The sequence below is a fragment of the Aythya ferina genome (assembly GCF_964211825.1).
Source record: "Aythya ferina genome assembly, chromosome: 1".
Classification (NCBI taxonomy): Eukaryota; Metazoa; Chordata; class Aves; order Anseriformes; family Anatidae; genus Aythya; species Aythya ferina.
Genome location: NC_140296.1, coordinates 195,018,865 through 195,032,186, shown reverse-complemented (window position 1 = coordinate 195,032,186; position 13,322 = coordinate 195,018,865). Strand labels below are relative to the sequence as shown.

Sequence of the window (13,322 nt, the reverse complement as noted above, 5' to 3'; positions counted from 1 at the left end):
CTTCTTTACAGTTCAGGTGACAGAGCACTAGAACAGGCTGCCCAGAGAGGCTGTGGAGTCTATTCTTTGGAGGTATTCGAGCCCTGTCTGGATGCAATCCTATTTAACATGTTCTGGGTGATGCTGCTTGACCAGAGTGTTGGACTAGGTGATCTCTGGAGATCCTTTCTAACCACAACCATTCTGTGATTCTGTGATTCTGTAAAATGTCTGCATTTACTAGAGAGAACACTGTAACACATTTTCTTCTTTTCAAGACAGGAAGGTTGCAGATCCCTGGTTCCTGTCATTTTACTCTGACATAGGTGGACATTTCATCCTGTATAATGATCCCATGATAGCTTATATTAACAAAAGGGATGGAGTGTTCAAGGCCACATTTGAGTTGTACACTAAAACAGGACTGTTCACGCTCAACCTTTTCCCACCACTTCAAATGTCTCATTTCATCATAATGCTTCAGTGGGCCTGGTCTGTAGCAAAGGCCTTCTGGACTGTGTTGAAGGGAGAAATATCCCTGAAATATAAAGATACAGAAAGGTAAAATTGTTTGCTTGCAAACTGTTTGCTTGGGTTTTCTGTCTTTGGAAGTCAAAACATTTTGGCAAAACATTTTGGCTTGTGGGTCAAAAGCAGAGCAGTGACTTAAGAGTTGACAAAGAGACTGACTCGTGGATGGTAGAAGTACAGGTTTGTTTCCTTTCCCAGCAATGGGAAACCAATATGAGGCTTTCCCTTTCCAGTGTTTCTGACATTATTTGAGCTTAGATGTGGAATCTGTCTGCAATTACAGGATAGCACTGACTGAAAGTCCACGAGCAGTCATTGCAGAATCAAAGGGTGGATGAGGTTGGAAGGGACATCTGGAGGTCGTCTGGTCCACACCCCCTGCTCAAGCAGGGCCACCCAGCACATGTCCATGTCCATGCAACTTCAGTCTTTCTGGGCAATCTGTGCCAGTGCTCCAACCCATTCTCGGCTTACAGAAATGAGCACATCTGACTTACCATCCCAGCCCAAACCAGAAGTGTTTTCAGTCTGATTCCAGTCTCAGCTAACTGTAAATCTGCCATGGTCAAAAAAGTAATAGATCATTTATACTGGTGTTAGTAAGATCAAACATCTGCCTTGAAGCCCTTATTTTTGCACAGTTGCCTTGCAGGGAAAGACATTGTGTTCTTTAAACAGCCAAAATATGGAACTGGGGAATTTTGCCAGTGGGAGAGGTAGGAAGTTAGCAGGGGTAGGGGAAGTTATTATTATTCAGAATGCAGTACAACAGTAATGTACCATGGGGATGTTTCTGCTGTTTTATATTAACAGTATCTGAAAAAGCAAATATTTCCTTCGTGATATAAAAATGTAGCATTAGCAACAGGTTTCAGATGCAGTATGACAGTATCGCTGAAAAAGCAAATATTCCACTGAGAAGGACAACTCACGAAAGAAAAGATTTAAGTTACTTTACCTAAACAAGACCTTATAAACTGTTTTCAAGTCACCTTTTATTACTATTGATTTTATGGAGGAAAAAAAAAAAAAGAAAAAAAAAAAAAGTTACAGACTGACCAAAGTGGCTTTAATATCTGAGGGTTTTGTTGTTGTTACTGTTTTGTTTTAAAATGAAAAATAGAATAGCTCTATTCAGGGAATTATATTGATTGTTAATCTGTTTTGATTGCTGGAATACATGACCTACCAATTATGAAATTGTTATTCTGATAATCAGTTACTTATTAGTACAGTCTTTCTTGTTAGAGTAATCTGGTGTCCTTAGTGACATTTACAAAGTACAAGGGAATGCACTGAAGACAAGTGTAACATTTATTACAAATATGAAGATTATTATATGCTAAATAATACTGATGTTTTATTTTACTTCTTGTAAGTAGCATCTGAGTCCTTGATGTTTTAAATATTTAGTAAATTCTCATCATTTTTTGAATATGATTGTTCTGTATTCAACAGCTTTATCAACACTAACTTACACAAAGGTATATTGTATTAGATGCATGTGTGTGTTTTTAATAATAGAAATATACTTTTCAGAGATATTTTAATAGATCATTCTAAGATTTTGTAATCAGCTTGTAACATTTTAATCTGTGCTCCTAAAGTAGTACTTTACAGACATTTTTGGCTTTCTGAAGTCTGTTTAAAGTAGATGTTATCCATATTTTATAGGCATGGATCCTTGCCAGGTCCACACAGTTAATCAGTCTTGTGTCTGATGACAAATAACATTTGCAATTCACACTGCAATGTTGAATGATGTGAACACATAGATCCATTTTCCCCCTTAGTTTATACTGCATGAAACAATGCAAGATTGTGATTGTATTTCCTGCCTGAAAGCCTCCTAAAATAAACCTTAGCTGTCCCTAGAAATGTTCCTGAAAACCTGTCATTGTTTGCACTTCCTTATCATCCCTTATATTTAGATTCTGTACTTTACTTATTTAGATTCAATATTAAACCACTTCATGGCAAACTGTGTAACTGTACCCCAGCCTCTTTCAAGAAGCTGAAATATTAAATATAGTGATCGACACTGGTGCAGTACACACAGGATCTTTTACTGAAAGTGGGAAAAATGTGAACAGGAATCTTAGTCTCTGATGATCCTTCTTACAGGACTGGGGACTAGAGTGATAAGTCTGTATAGGAGTGTTACCTAGAAAATTTGGAAGTGTTAGACTAAATGTTTTCTAGCACATTATTCTTCAGGACTCCTTACTTCCTTGGAAGTTCCCATTCATTTTTCTACATTGTGAATCAAAAAAAAAAAAAAAAAAAAAAAAGATTTTTTTTGTTTTGTTTTGTTTTTCCCCTATTGTCCTGGAATTATGGGCAGGAGAACAGGTCCTAGCAAGGTACAGATACAGAGTAGAGGGCAATAGGTCTCCTGTCAGAAACTGAACTTCTTCCTGAATGGGCTGTTGTGAAGTGTTTTGCAAAAAAGATATCCCAATGTCTGGCACAAAGGTACTAAAGTTCACCTCTACCCTTCCTTAGGAAGTTCTTCTTGATGCCCTGCAGACAGAGCTGGAGGACATTAGAAGCAATGGGACCTTCCTTGATCTGTAAGGCTTGTGCTGCCTTACAGAAGACAATCTGGACAAAGATAATGTTCGTACTCTTTAAGATATCAGAGTTGAAATAGGATGTCATGATTATTTTCAGGAAGACTAACTGTTGTTGATAGACTATTTAAACAGCCTGGTTTGGAGGCAAATGCACAAGCACCTTTACCTCCTCCATAAGCTTCTTTCTCTGAACGGAAATATTCAATATATTTGTTATTTTTTTATACACTAAATTTTCAGAAGCACTACAACTGAGATCTAATATTTATTTTTCACTCTACTCAATATTAAGTCCAGTCCAGTTCAGGAAAGTCCTTACTTGTTAAGAAACAACTTCTAAAATATTTTTGAAGGACATGTGCAAAGAGTCAGGACAGCTGCTTGTTGAAAACAAGGATGTCTGGAGTCATGTTGTCTGGATGGCTCCCTTTCACACTGCATTGTGGGTCAATGAGATTGCTGAAACTGTACGGTATAGAAGGCTTTCTGAGCATAATAAAAGTGGCTTATTTGCAGTAACTATTTTCTCAAAAATACATTCATTAAAATGAAGTGGCTGAGTAAGACTGTGATTAAAAACATTAATTTAATATGCATGGTTATCACAGCCTACACTGTAAAACATTTAGTATAAGAATCTAGTGAAATGACACTTGACTATCAATAAAAATAAGATCAAAGTCTGTGTCACATGCTCACTCCTTCAGTCCAAATTAAGTTATCAGCACTTTCCTTAACAAACAGCAACCTTCACTGACTTTAGTGATCAATTAATAAGAAATCAATTATTTTGAGAAAAGAAAGAATAAAGTCAAATTAAATGTGAAGCCTTTGTAGACTTCTGTTGCATGAGACTTTGTAGTTGGAGTCTGTACCATTAATTACAATTTTATTTCTTTATAATATTCTTTTAAAAATATAATAATTTCAAAAGTTTTCTGTTTCCTTCTATGTCCTTCTGGTTTTAAATGTCTAAGTATATCAGAGTATTGTTATATCCATAATAGTCACCTGAAATGTCCATATATTTTAAGAGGTAATTCCTACCTTGTTTTAGGAGACAAAATGAGCATAGTCAGATAGACATAAATCAAGAAAATACAAACTTAACGTCATCTTATTTAGAGGGTGAGAGGCATAACATATGACATAAAAACCAAATACTGTGACATATATTTATCTATATTATTGATGGACAAGATCTGTTGTGGATATTAAAATTAGTAACACTAAATGAGATCAGTAGGCATAAAAGGGCAAGGATGTGCAATAGCATGGTAGGTCAGTGAAATGTTAGGAAAAAAAAAGAGCAGAAGAGGATATGGTTCTGTACAAAACTATTGCTGGAAGTATAAGAGGTCCTGTCTGGATTACATTATAGCTCTTGAGTAGGCTTTTCTGGTCAGGCTGAGACATAGAAAAGATTTGTCATATGTCAATGAGAAACATGAAAACTACTGAGAATTTGGTCACTATGGAACACTGCAGACTCCCACTTGTCTGTCCGTGCTAATAACAATAAGTTCCAGTTACTCTGCTTTTGTCACCCAATAGTTGACAGCGCAACAAGAGCTGATTGTCTTGAGCTTATTTCAGAATTGATTACAGAAATAAATACAGAAAACAGACTGAATGTTCATGAGTTTATTCAGTTTAAATTAAATGGAAGGATAAACAAAAATAGGTCTTTAACTAAAGACTTTAATTTTGAAAAGGGAAGACTTAGAAAGACTAAGAAAACTAATTAGTGAAGTCAACTGAAATGAAGAGCTAGAGGATTTGAATATAGACAAGACTTGGAATGTAGAGGAGGCTGACCTCAAATACATACAAGACCTTTGAACAAATTTTGAAAGAAAGAATAATTAGTTAAATGAGAAACGCACCATGGGTTGACTAAGGTTTATCATGCTAAGGTTATTTCTTTCCTTATGAGATGACTATTTTTCTGAAAAATAAATAAATAAATAAATAAATAAAGCAAATAGCTTTCTAAAAACAAAGAAAATTTGATTTGCCAGGATTTCAGAAAAGCAGTTAATATGGTGTCACATAAGAAATTATTAAGTAAACCTTAGAAAATGAGGATTAATAAAAGAAATGTGGGCTAGTGGACCATAAAAGACTCTAGCTAACAATAGCAGGCTTTGTTAAAAGGACACTATTGGCCTAAAAGGGATGTTTTTAATATAGCTAACAAGTATCATTATTCAGACAAATTGTGTTCAATATTTTCTTTAATGATGTTAGTGTAAAATACAGAAGATAGATGAATTTTTAGTTCAAATAGTGAATAGAATATCATAAAAGTGTATGAGTGAGATGGAACATAATATTATCTAATAAAAAATATAACATTGCTTTTGACTAAATATTTCTGGTATAATTGAGAAGCTCATCAGCTTGAAACATTAGAGGACAGAAAACAGCATGGACTAACTAAATTGGTGAGACCATGTCTGGAATTTTATGCACAATGGTGGTCATGAATATTTAAGAAGATAAATTTGAACTGTGTTAGGAACAGAGAAGGATATCCTCCTACAGAATGTGTTAGGAAACTATTTTTATGGGAAAAGAAAAAAAAAAAAAAAAAAAAAAAAAAAAAAAGAAACATCCTGAAACAAATAAAAATTGAAGTGTTGATAAATGATCACTTTGTTTCAAGGTGCAAACTCAAAGGTGGTAAAAGAGATACTTTACTGAAAGAGCAATCTTGGCAAAAGAGCAAATGGGAATAAATTGGCCATGAACAGATGTTGGCTGGAAATTGGAAGATGTGCCTTATTACTCAGAGGTGCTAGACCAGTGTTTCAGAGGATAGGGTAAGGTTAAAACCTGAATTTTATATAAAGCTGGAAGCCTTATGAAAGTGAACAGGATCTCAGTATCTACAAGAAGAGTGGATTGTATTCAATAACTTTCAGTCATCTCCTGCATTACATATACAAACAGAAATGCAGATAATCATTTTGCATCTTCGTTGAATACCTAGCTTTTTTTTTTTTTTTAACCTATATTTCTATAAACTTTACAAAGCAGAAACATTAAATTATTCCTACCAATATTTCTGCATAGTAGCTATATAATGTTCAAAGTAGTCTGTTAACATATCTGGCATACTGACATCCCTAGAGACAGAAATATATTGTTTTTAGTTTCCCAAAGACACAAAGAGTCTCATATTATATTATAACCTTGTGGCAAAATTAAACAAGAGGTCCACAAATCTTGGATCATAATTTTTCATTTTTCATTGAAAACCCTGAACTTTTTTTTTTTTCTTTTTTTTTTTATGAAAAGGGTGTGGATGGTTAAGAAAAATATTGGCATAACCATATTTTCCTAAATAGAGATTCTTTGAAACCAGATTATGTTACTTCTATTCATTTTGTATGTTCTGTGGCAACATTATCCAAACATTATTCATTGTTATGCTCAGAAAGTAAGAGTACAAAGTTTATGGATAGGTAAGCAGGTGATGCTAATTCCAAATAGTAATAAAATTATAGGTATGTAAACCCAAGATAATCTCATTAAAGTCATAAACTTAGAAGGATATTGAAGACCAGATGGAAATCCAAATAGGAAAATCTATAATAGGACATAAGGATGCAAATTACCCAGAGCAGAGTTTTTCCACATTTAAATGTAGTTCCTTATGTCATAAAAAGATATATACATAAAATACAATCTGTTAAAGTACTTGTATTGAAATCAGAATTTCTAAATAGATGTACTTTGAATGCTTCCAAATTAATGAATATGTATGGAATTGTTACCTTTCATGCAAAGTTTCAATGGAAAATGTCAGACATCATATGATGTGTAGAATCAGAATTTCACTTTTAATATGTCTTTAGCTTTTCAGAGGTTTTGTACCTATGTACATGCATGAACATAAAAGTATGTTCACTGAACAGTTAATTCAATACAGAATATTAAAAGAACTTTGATGTAATTACAGATCAATAGGAGACTTCCTGTTTATGTCAGTAACCAATATTGTCCTTCTATTATTCTCTCTTGAGAGTAGTAGGTAGTAGAAAACAAACTGGAAGGATTTGAATTTGATGGGGGCAAAATTTGGTCAATGAAGTGTAGAAAGAACTTTCATCCTGGCTTTAGAGATCCATCTGTTCTCCTCTTAATTGCAGTATTAGAAAAAAAAAAAAAAAAAAAAAAAAAAAAAAAAAAAAACCAACCAAACAAAAAAAAACAACACACATCTACCCTGAAGTCCCTTTATCACTATCATAAGTCTTCTTTGAGTAGAGTAGAACAAAGTAGAGTAGGAAAGGATAGGATAGGATAGGATAGGATAGGATAGGATAGGATAGGATAGGATAGGATAGGATAGGATAGGATAGGATAGCCCAGTTGGAAAGGATATTCAAACATCACCTAGTCCAACTGCTTGAACTCTTCAGAGCTAACCACAAGTTAAATTATTAAGGATATTATCCCAATGCTTTTTGAACACTGATTGACATTGGGCATCAGCCACCTCTAGCAAGCCTGTTCCAACTTTTGACCACCCTCACAGTAAAGACATTTTTTCTAATATCCAGTCTGATCCTGCCCTGGTGCAGTTTTGTGCCATTCTCCTATATCCTGTGATGTGGGAGAATTACTCCCTGATTACCAGGGAGAAGAAACCATCACTTCCATCTCTGCTTCCCCTTCTCAGGCAGTTGTGCAAAACCATGACGTTGTCTCTCAGCTTTCTCTTCTCCAAAGTAGACAAACTTAAGCCTCTCCTCATAAGAATTATATATCTTAATATCTTAGTATCGTAGATTAGTATATCGAGATGTAATTAGTATCTTAGATTTCAGACTTGTGCCCTATGGCTTTGTTCACAGCTCCACTCCAACAGGCATAGTGTGTTTTTCATCTTTGCTGTGGAAAACATGCTTGGAGAAAGAACAGTGAAGACTGACAAAGCCTACTAGGCTACAGAAGTGGATTAGGATGTCTGCTGTAGGAACAAGTGTTTCCTCTGAATCAGTGTCTACCTCTATGTTCCCAATCAGAAAAGCATGCTTGTATCATTTATAGACCATATGTAGCAGTAAGGCACAGCCAGGTGTTTGAATGTAACCCTATGTATCATAAAAGAAACAATAAAAGAGCATATGCATTACCTCTCTTAAAGGCAGAGAACAAGGTGAAAGCAGAAATAAGCACCACAATGTGTTATTCACACACTGAATAGTATGTACAATGTTATTCTGTGGAGTACTCCAGGGGAGAAAACAAACATTGTTTCTATGTACTTTTGTTTTGTTTTCAAGAAAATATTGGCATCCAGCAATGCAGAGACAGTCTTTAGCAGCTATATTCTGCTAAATGCTATATTTAGCATTACTGAAAACTTGAACATTTAATAGTGGCTCAAGTTTTAGTAGTATGGAAACACTTGCTCTGACTTCCTTTCCTAGGCACACTGGCTAGCTCTGTCCTGGTGAGCATCAGCTCACCCTCAATAGCATTTTGCATATAGCATTGCAGCAAAAAGAATCTATGATTTAGGATAAAAATGTCAAGTGTAAATCTTTAGCCAGTTTTATGCTTCCTTTCCTTCTGCTGCATCTAAGTTACCTATTTTAAAGAAGTCTCCTATGGCAGTCTGGCACAAGGCAAAAAAGAGCAGCTGGCAATCCCTAACCATCAGAAAAATCCCCATGGTCCTTCCAAATTAATTAATCCCAAGATATCCTTTAAATATGCTGCTTTATGCTAAGGTCAGCTTGGTTTTCGGTCAGCCTGCAAACCATGATAGCAAATAGCTGTCTTGAAAGAGCTTGTCTTACTGTTGTAATCTGATCTTGTTCCAGTTTTAGGCAGGTAAAAGTGGAGAGATGCTTCCAAGTGAAAAATAACTAGATTTCTCATAAAGTGAGTTAAAAAAAAAAAAAAAAAAAAAAAAGTTTTTAAAAAGAGAAATTTAAACATTTCTCATAAAGTGAGTTTCAAAGAAGCTTGGAAACTTATTCAGAAACGTATTTCTTAATTGTTTGGGGACTGGAGAGGGGAATGAAGATTGCAGTGAGTATTTGTGATTACTAGGCAAATTTTTAAAAATACTTTTAAGTCTCATTTCATATTTTAAGGATGAAATTACAAACTACCTCTATTGCAAAGCTGATTGATAGTAGAAAGTGTGTATTTTAGACTAAACATGGCTCTCCTTCTTACAGTAGGATTGCTTTTAGAAAACAGTCAGCATGGGGCATGGAGAGCATTCAAAAATGAGCTGCCAGATTCTGACCTCACTGTTTTTTCTCCAGCACAAGCTCCAGTGGAGTTACCAGAAGTCAGTGGGGCTACTTGAAATTTACACCAGAGGATATAACTTTGGAAGCTAGCCGTTGCTTGAGTAGTATCTTCTGAAGCAATGTTTCTATTCTAGTTGCTTTCTGAAGCTGATGTTCTTGTGGTTGTGGGGATTAGAAGGCTACCCTAACTTTGCTTCAACTAAAATTTGTTTTCAAGCAAAAGTGGAATGCTAAGTAGTAATAATTCTTTGTCTGTTTTGGGGTTTCACATCCTTTTGTTAAGTCCAAAGCGATGTTGGATTCTGTTCCAAGACCTAAATATAGAAAGGGCTATTTCCAAATCAAAGAACGATGTACAGCAAAGCAGTTAAAACCAGGTTGCACCCTGGTTCTTCTGAAAGGGTTGTCTGGACTAAGCCAGTAATCTTTGCAAGTTGTTCATTCTAAGAGCTTTGTAATATTAATTTAATGAAATACAGTGAATAATTATAGATATATATATTTTACCCAGTTATTTCAATCGAATCTTTCTAAATGCTCATATATATATTTCCTCCAAGTTTAAAGATAAAGAGGATGCCAAATAATATTTCCTTCACCTAAAATCCTGTGAGTCAAGGAAACATGAAATAATCTTATTGGTCATTAAGATCAATACTTACATAATATTAGTAAAGGTCACTGATTTCCCTTGCAGAACAAAAATGAAGATTTTCAAATTTTGAACAGTAAAGTAAAAGGATTGTGTTTTTTGGTTTTGTTTGTTTGTTTGTTACCATTTTCATAATTTGTGAACTCTATTTTGTTAGTTATGATTGGTGGAGCCTGAGGAGAAGTCGAGTATTGTTGTTATAGTGTGAGGTCCCAAGTTAAGCAAAGTTTTCTTCTCTATGAAAGTGCCTCACTGATTTGGGTGCTGGTTCTCAGGTAAGAGAGTAGTGGGCCTGAGAGTAAGCTGTGAAAATTAGTCACTCTGCAGAACTCACAAGTGCATTTTTAACACTTACCTGTATGAATTCACACTCACATATACTCCACACTTGAAAACTCAGAAAATTATAGAGGCAAAACTGCCTGCTATGTAAGTGTTAAATTTCCCATGAAGGATTTAAGGATGTAAGTGAATACTTTAGACCAAGTGTCATGTATTTACAGAGTTTATCTTCTCTGAAAGCCACTGGTGAACAGTTCAGAACAGACAAATAACCTCAGTGTGGAATTTTAAAATCAGTGTTTAAATTCAGTTTCTTTAACCTTTATTTCTTTCTCTCTTTACCTTAAGATTCCATTTATAGCACATGTAGACAAAAGTATTATTTTTTCTTTTTAAAAAAGAAAGAAATCTGGGATAATTGAAACATTTGCTCTAGTTACTTGTAAGAGTATTTTTATAATATTAGATTCATCTGAATATTTTAATAGGATTCATGTTTGTTACTGTGCTTACTTGCTTTGTCACATAGTACTTTTTAATAACTGGCTGCATGGAAAGACACATCTAAACAAAGTTGATATTAAAATACATACCTAATTTTACTCTTCTGTATCCAGTTTGATGTGGTTATTTTGACATCCAACATGACCGGCTCATTGAAGTTGATATATAGAATAGGTCTTTCCACTCCTCCTGTCAGTTCCTTCCCCAGCTGAACTGAATAGTAACAAGATAAACTGAGCTTCTCAGACTTACATTCAAACTTTCTGTATGGTGGGATGTAGCAGAGCTATAAGTTCCTCATTTCCCCAAAATTAAATGAAATCATATATTTCTGGAAACACATGTACATATTTTTCGTTATACAGGGACAGTAGTGGTTCAGAAAAGCCTCCTCTTCTTTTAATAAAGTTTTTGATATTTCTCCCTATACAAGCTCTTTTTTTACTGAGGTCAAACTGAGGATGAACATAGGAACAATGATTCTTAGAATGCATTCTTTTAGTTTTACTTTCTTAAATGGTACTATATGTGGATCAGTAATTCTGTCTTTCTCCCTTCTCCAAATCACAGTGAGGTCTAATAAATGTGCAGATATTAGACCATTTAGAATGGCTGACCTTTAGCAGAGATTGTACTTTTCTGTGGTAATTAAGAGAACTGGATATTAAACTTAGTTTAAACCATATTCATGGAAATAAAATGCATTAATGTTTGAATTCATTCATGATGCAAGAGTGTGGTTGAGAATTCTGGTTGAATTTACTAGGAAGAAATAGATGTTGCTCATCAGTATTGAGCACAATGATGGCTTAAGCTTTTTTTTTTTTTTTTTTTTTTTTTACTTTGCAACAGGCTCAGAACATAGTTTGTTCAGTTAGTGCATGCTCATGCAAGCCCTGCCAGGTGCCAGCTGTTAATTTCTTAGGATGTGCTAACTCCCCTGCTTGAAATCATGGAAGTGTAACCTGTCTTTTAAACTGCACACAGGTGTGTGTTTCTAGCCTTGTTACTCAAGAATAAGTGATTGTATTTCAGAAATAAGTAATAGAGGTGAGGCTGCACCATCAACTCAGTTTTGAAAGTAAGTAGCGCAGCCAGTGGATCTATCCTAAAGCTATTCCTTCACCTGGACAGAAATAGCAAAAATTCTTAATTTTGCCATGGAATAAGAAAAAGTCATGAGAAAGCATTAAAAAGAGGTTAAAAAGTGTTTTGGTTTGGTTTGTGTGTGTGTTTCTTTGTTTGTTTTTAATGATTTATTGTTATTATTTAATAATCTGAAGTATTCAACATATCTGATACCTAAGAAAATTAAGACAGGGAGTGGTGAGGCTTGTCAGACCTACTTGTTGGATGAGCTGCTGGATCTTTTTCTGTGAGCAAGTTTGTTTGCTCCAAATGGCCATAGACCCACACATTCATGGATTTGCAGACTAGAGGTGGTCATTTCAAACGTCTTCTGAGGCAAACCACATGACACAAACCCCAGACTTTCACTTTCAAATGGTTCTTGCTTGAACCTTTTTAATTCTTGAAGAATTACACCCTACTTTCAATGTCTCAAAGGCTTCATATGTAAGAAAACCTGTAATATAAAGTTCTCTCTCTCTACTCACGATTCTTGGTTGTTCCCTCTAAAAGCTCATTTAAACCTGTTTCATTTAAACCTTTTTGCCTGTTTCAGTTATAATAAATATACTAAGCAAATTCATCACCGAAATGCCGTTAGGGAATCAATGTAAAAGAGTTGCATTCCTTGCAGGAAAAAATGTTGAGAACAGTGTTGAAAAGACAGAAATTAATTAGGTGAATTAGGTGAGGTCAGCTGACTCACTTCATGTACTACCAGACTCTTTAAAGTTTTATTCAAACATTCTGAAATCAATATAAAGGAGATAAATGTTTGAAGGAAGTTCTGAGTTATTAGATGAGATGCTGAAGCAAGTCCTCACAAAGTTGCCACTTTTGAGGGACATTTACACTTGTTGTTCCACACAGGTTGGACTGGTCCTGCCTTGCAGTTGCCTTGTATGAGCATTTGGTTGAGCTTTCTCTCTCCCACAATAAATCTTTAAGAGCATTGTCCTTGCCAAGAGCTTGCCATCTCCAAGGCCACTCGGTAGCCAGGGAAGGTACTGTTGGAATGACACTGCACCAGGTGGCAGTGGCACCCAAATGCATGAATGCTCAGAGAAAGCTATGGATAGATCCAACACAGAAAATTAAGTGAGACAGGGAACTGTAAGAAGGGAGTAGATTCAACAGAGGTTCTCTGAGTCCTCTGTGATTTTCCTTTTGCAAACAGTAAGTTTTGAGAGAAAGTTTCCAATCTGTGATTTTCATGGGTTGAAGGTTTTAGTCTATAATTCCTGTTTTTCTCAGCCTGGATGAGTCAGGCTAAAATAGTACTACAGCTAAGATAGATAGCTCAGCTAAACCAATTAGTCTCAGTAATACTTGTTGAAGCTTTATGTGTTGGCATGTTGACTAAGAATTATTCATACTTGTGGCACACAT

At 35.0% G+C, this 13,322-nt stretch overlaps 1 protein-coding gene across 10 annotated transcripts in view; it reads left to right on the top strand.

Moving 5' to 3' along the window:
- MAGI2 (membrane associated guanylate kinase, WW and PDZ domain containing 2) overlaps window positions 1-13,322 on the top strand; it is a 768,619-nt gene that overhangs the window by 407,449 nt on the left and 347,848 nt on the right. The gene's annotated exons all lie outside the window — the stretch shown is intronic.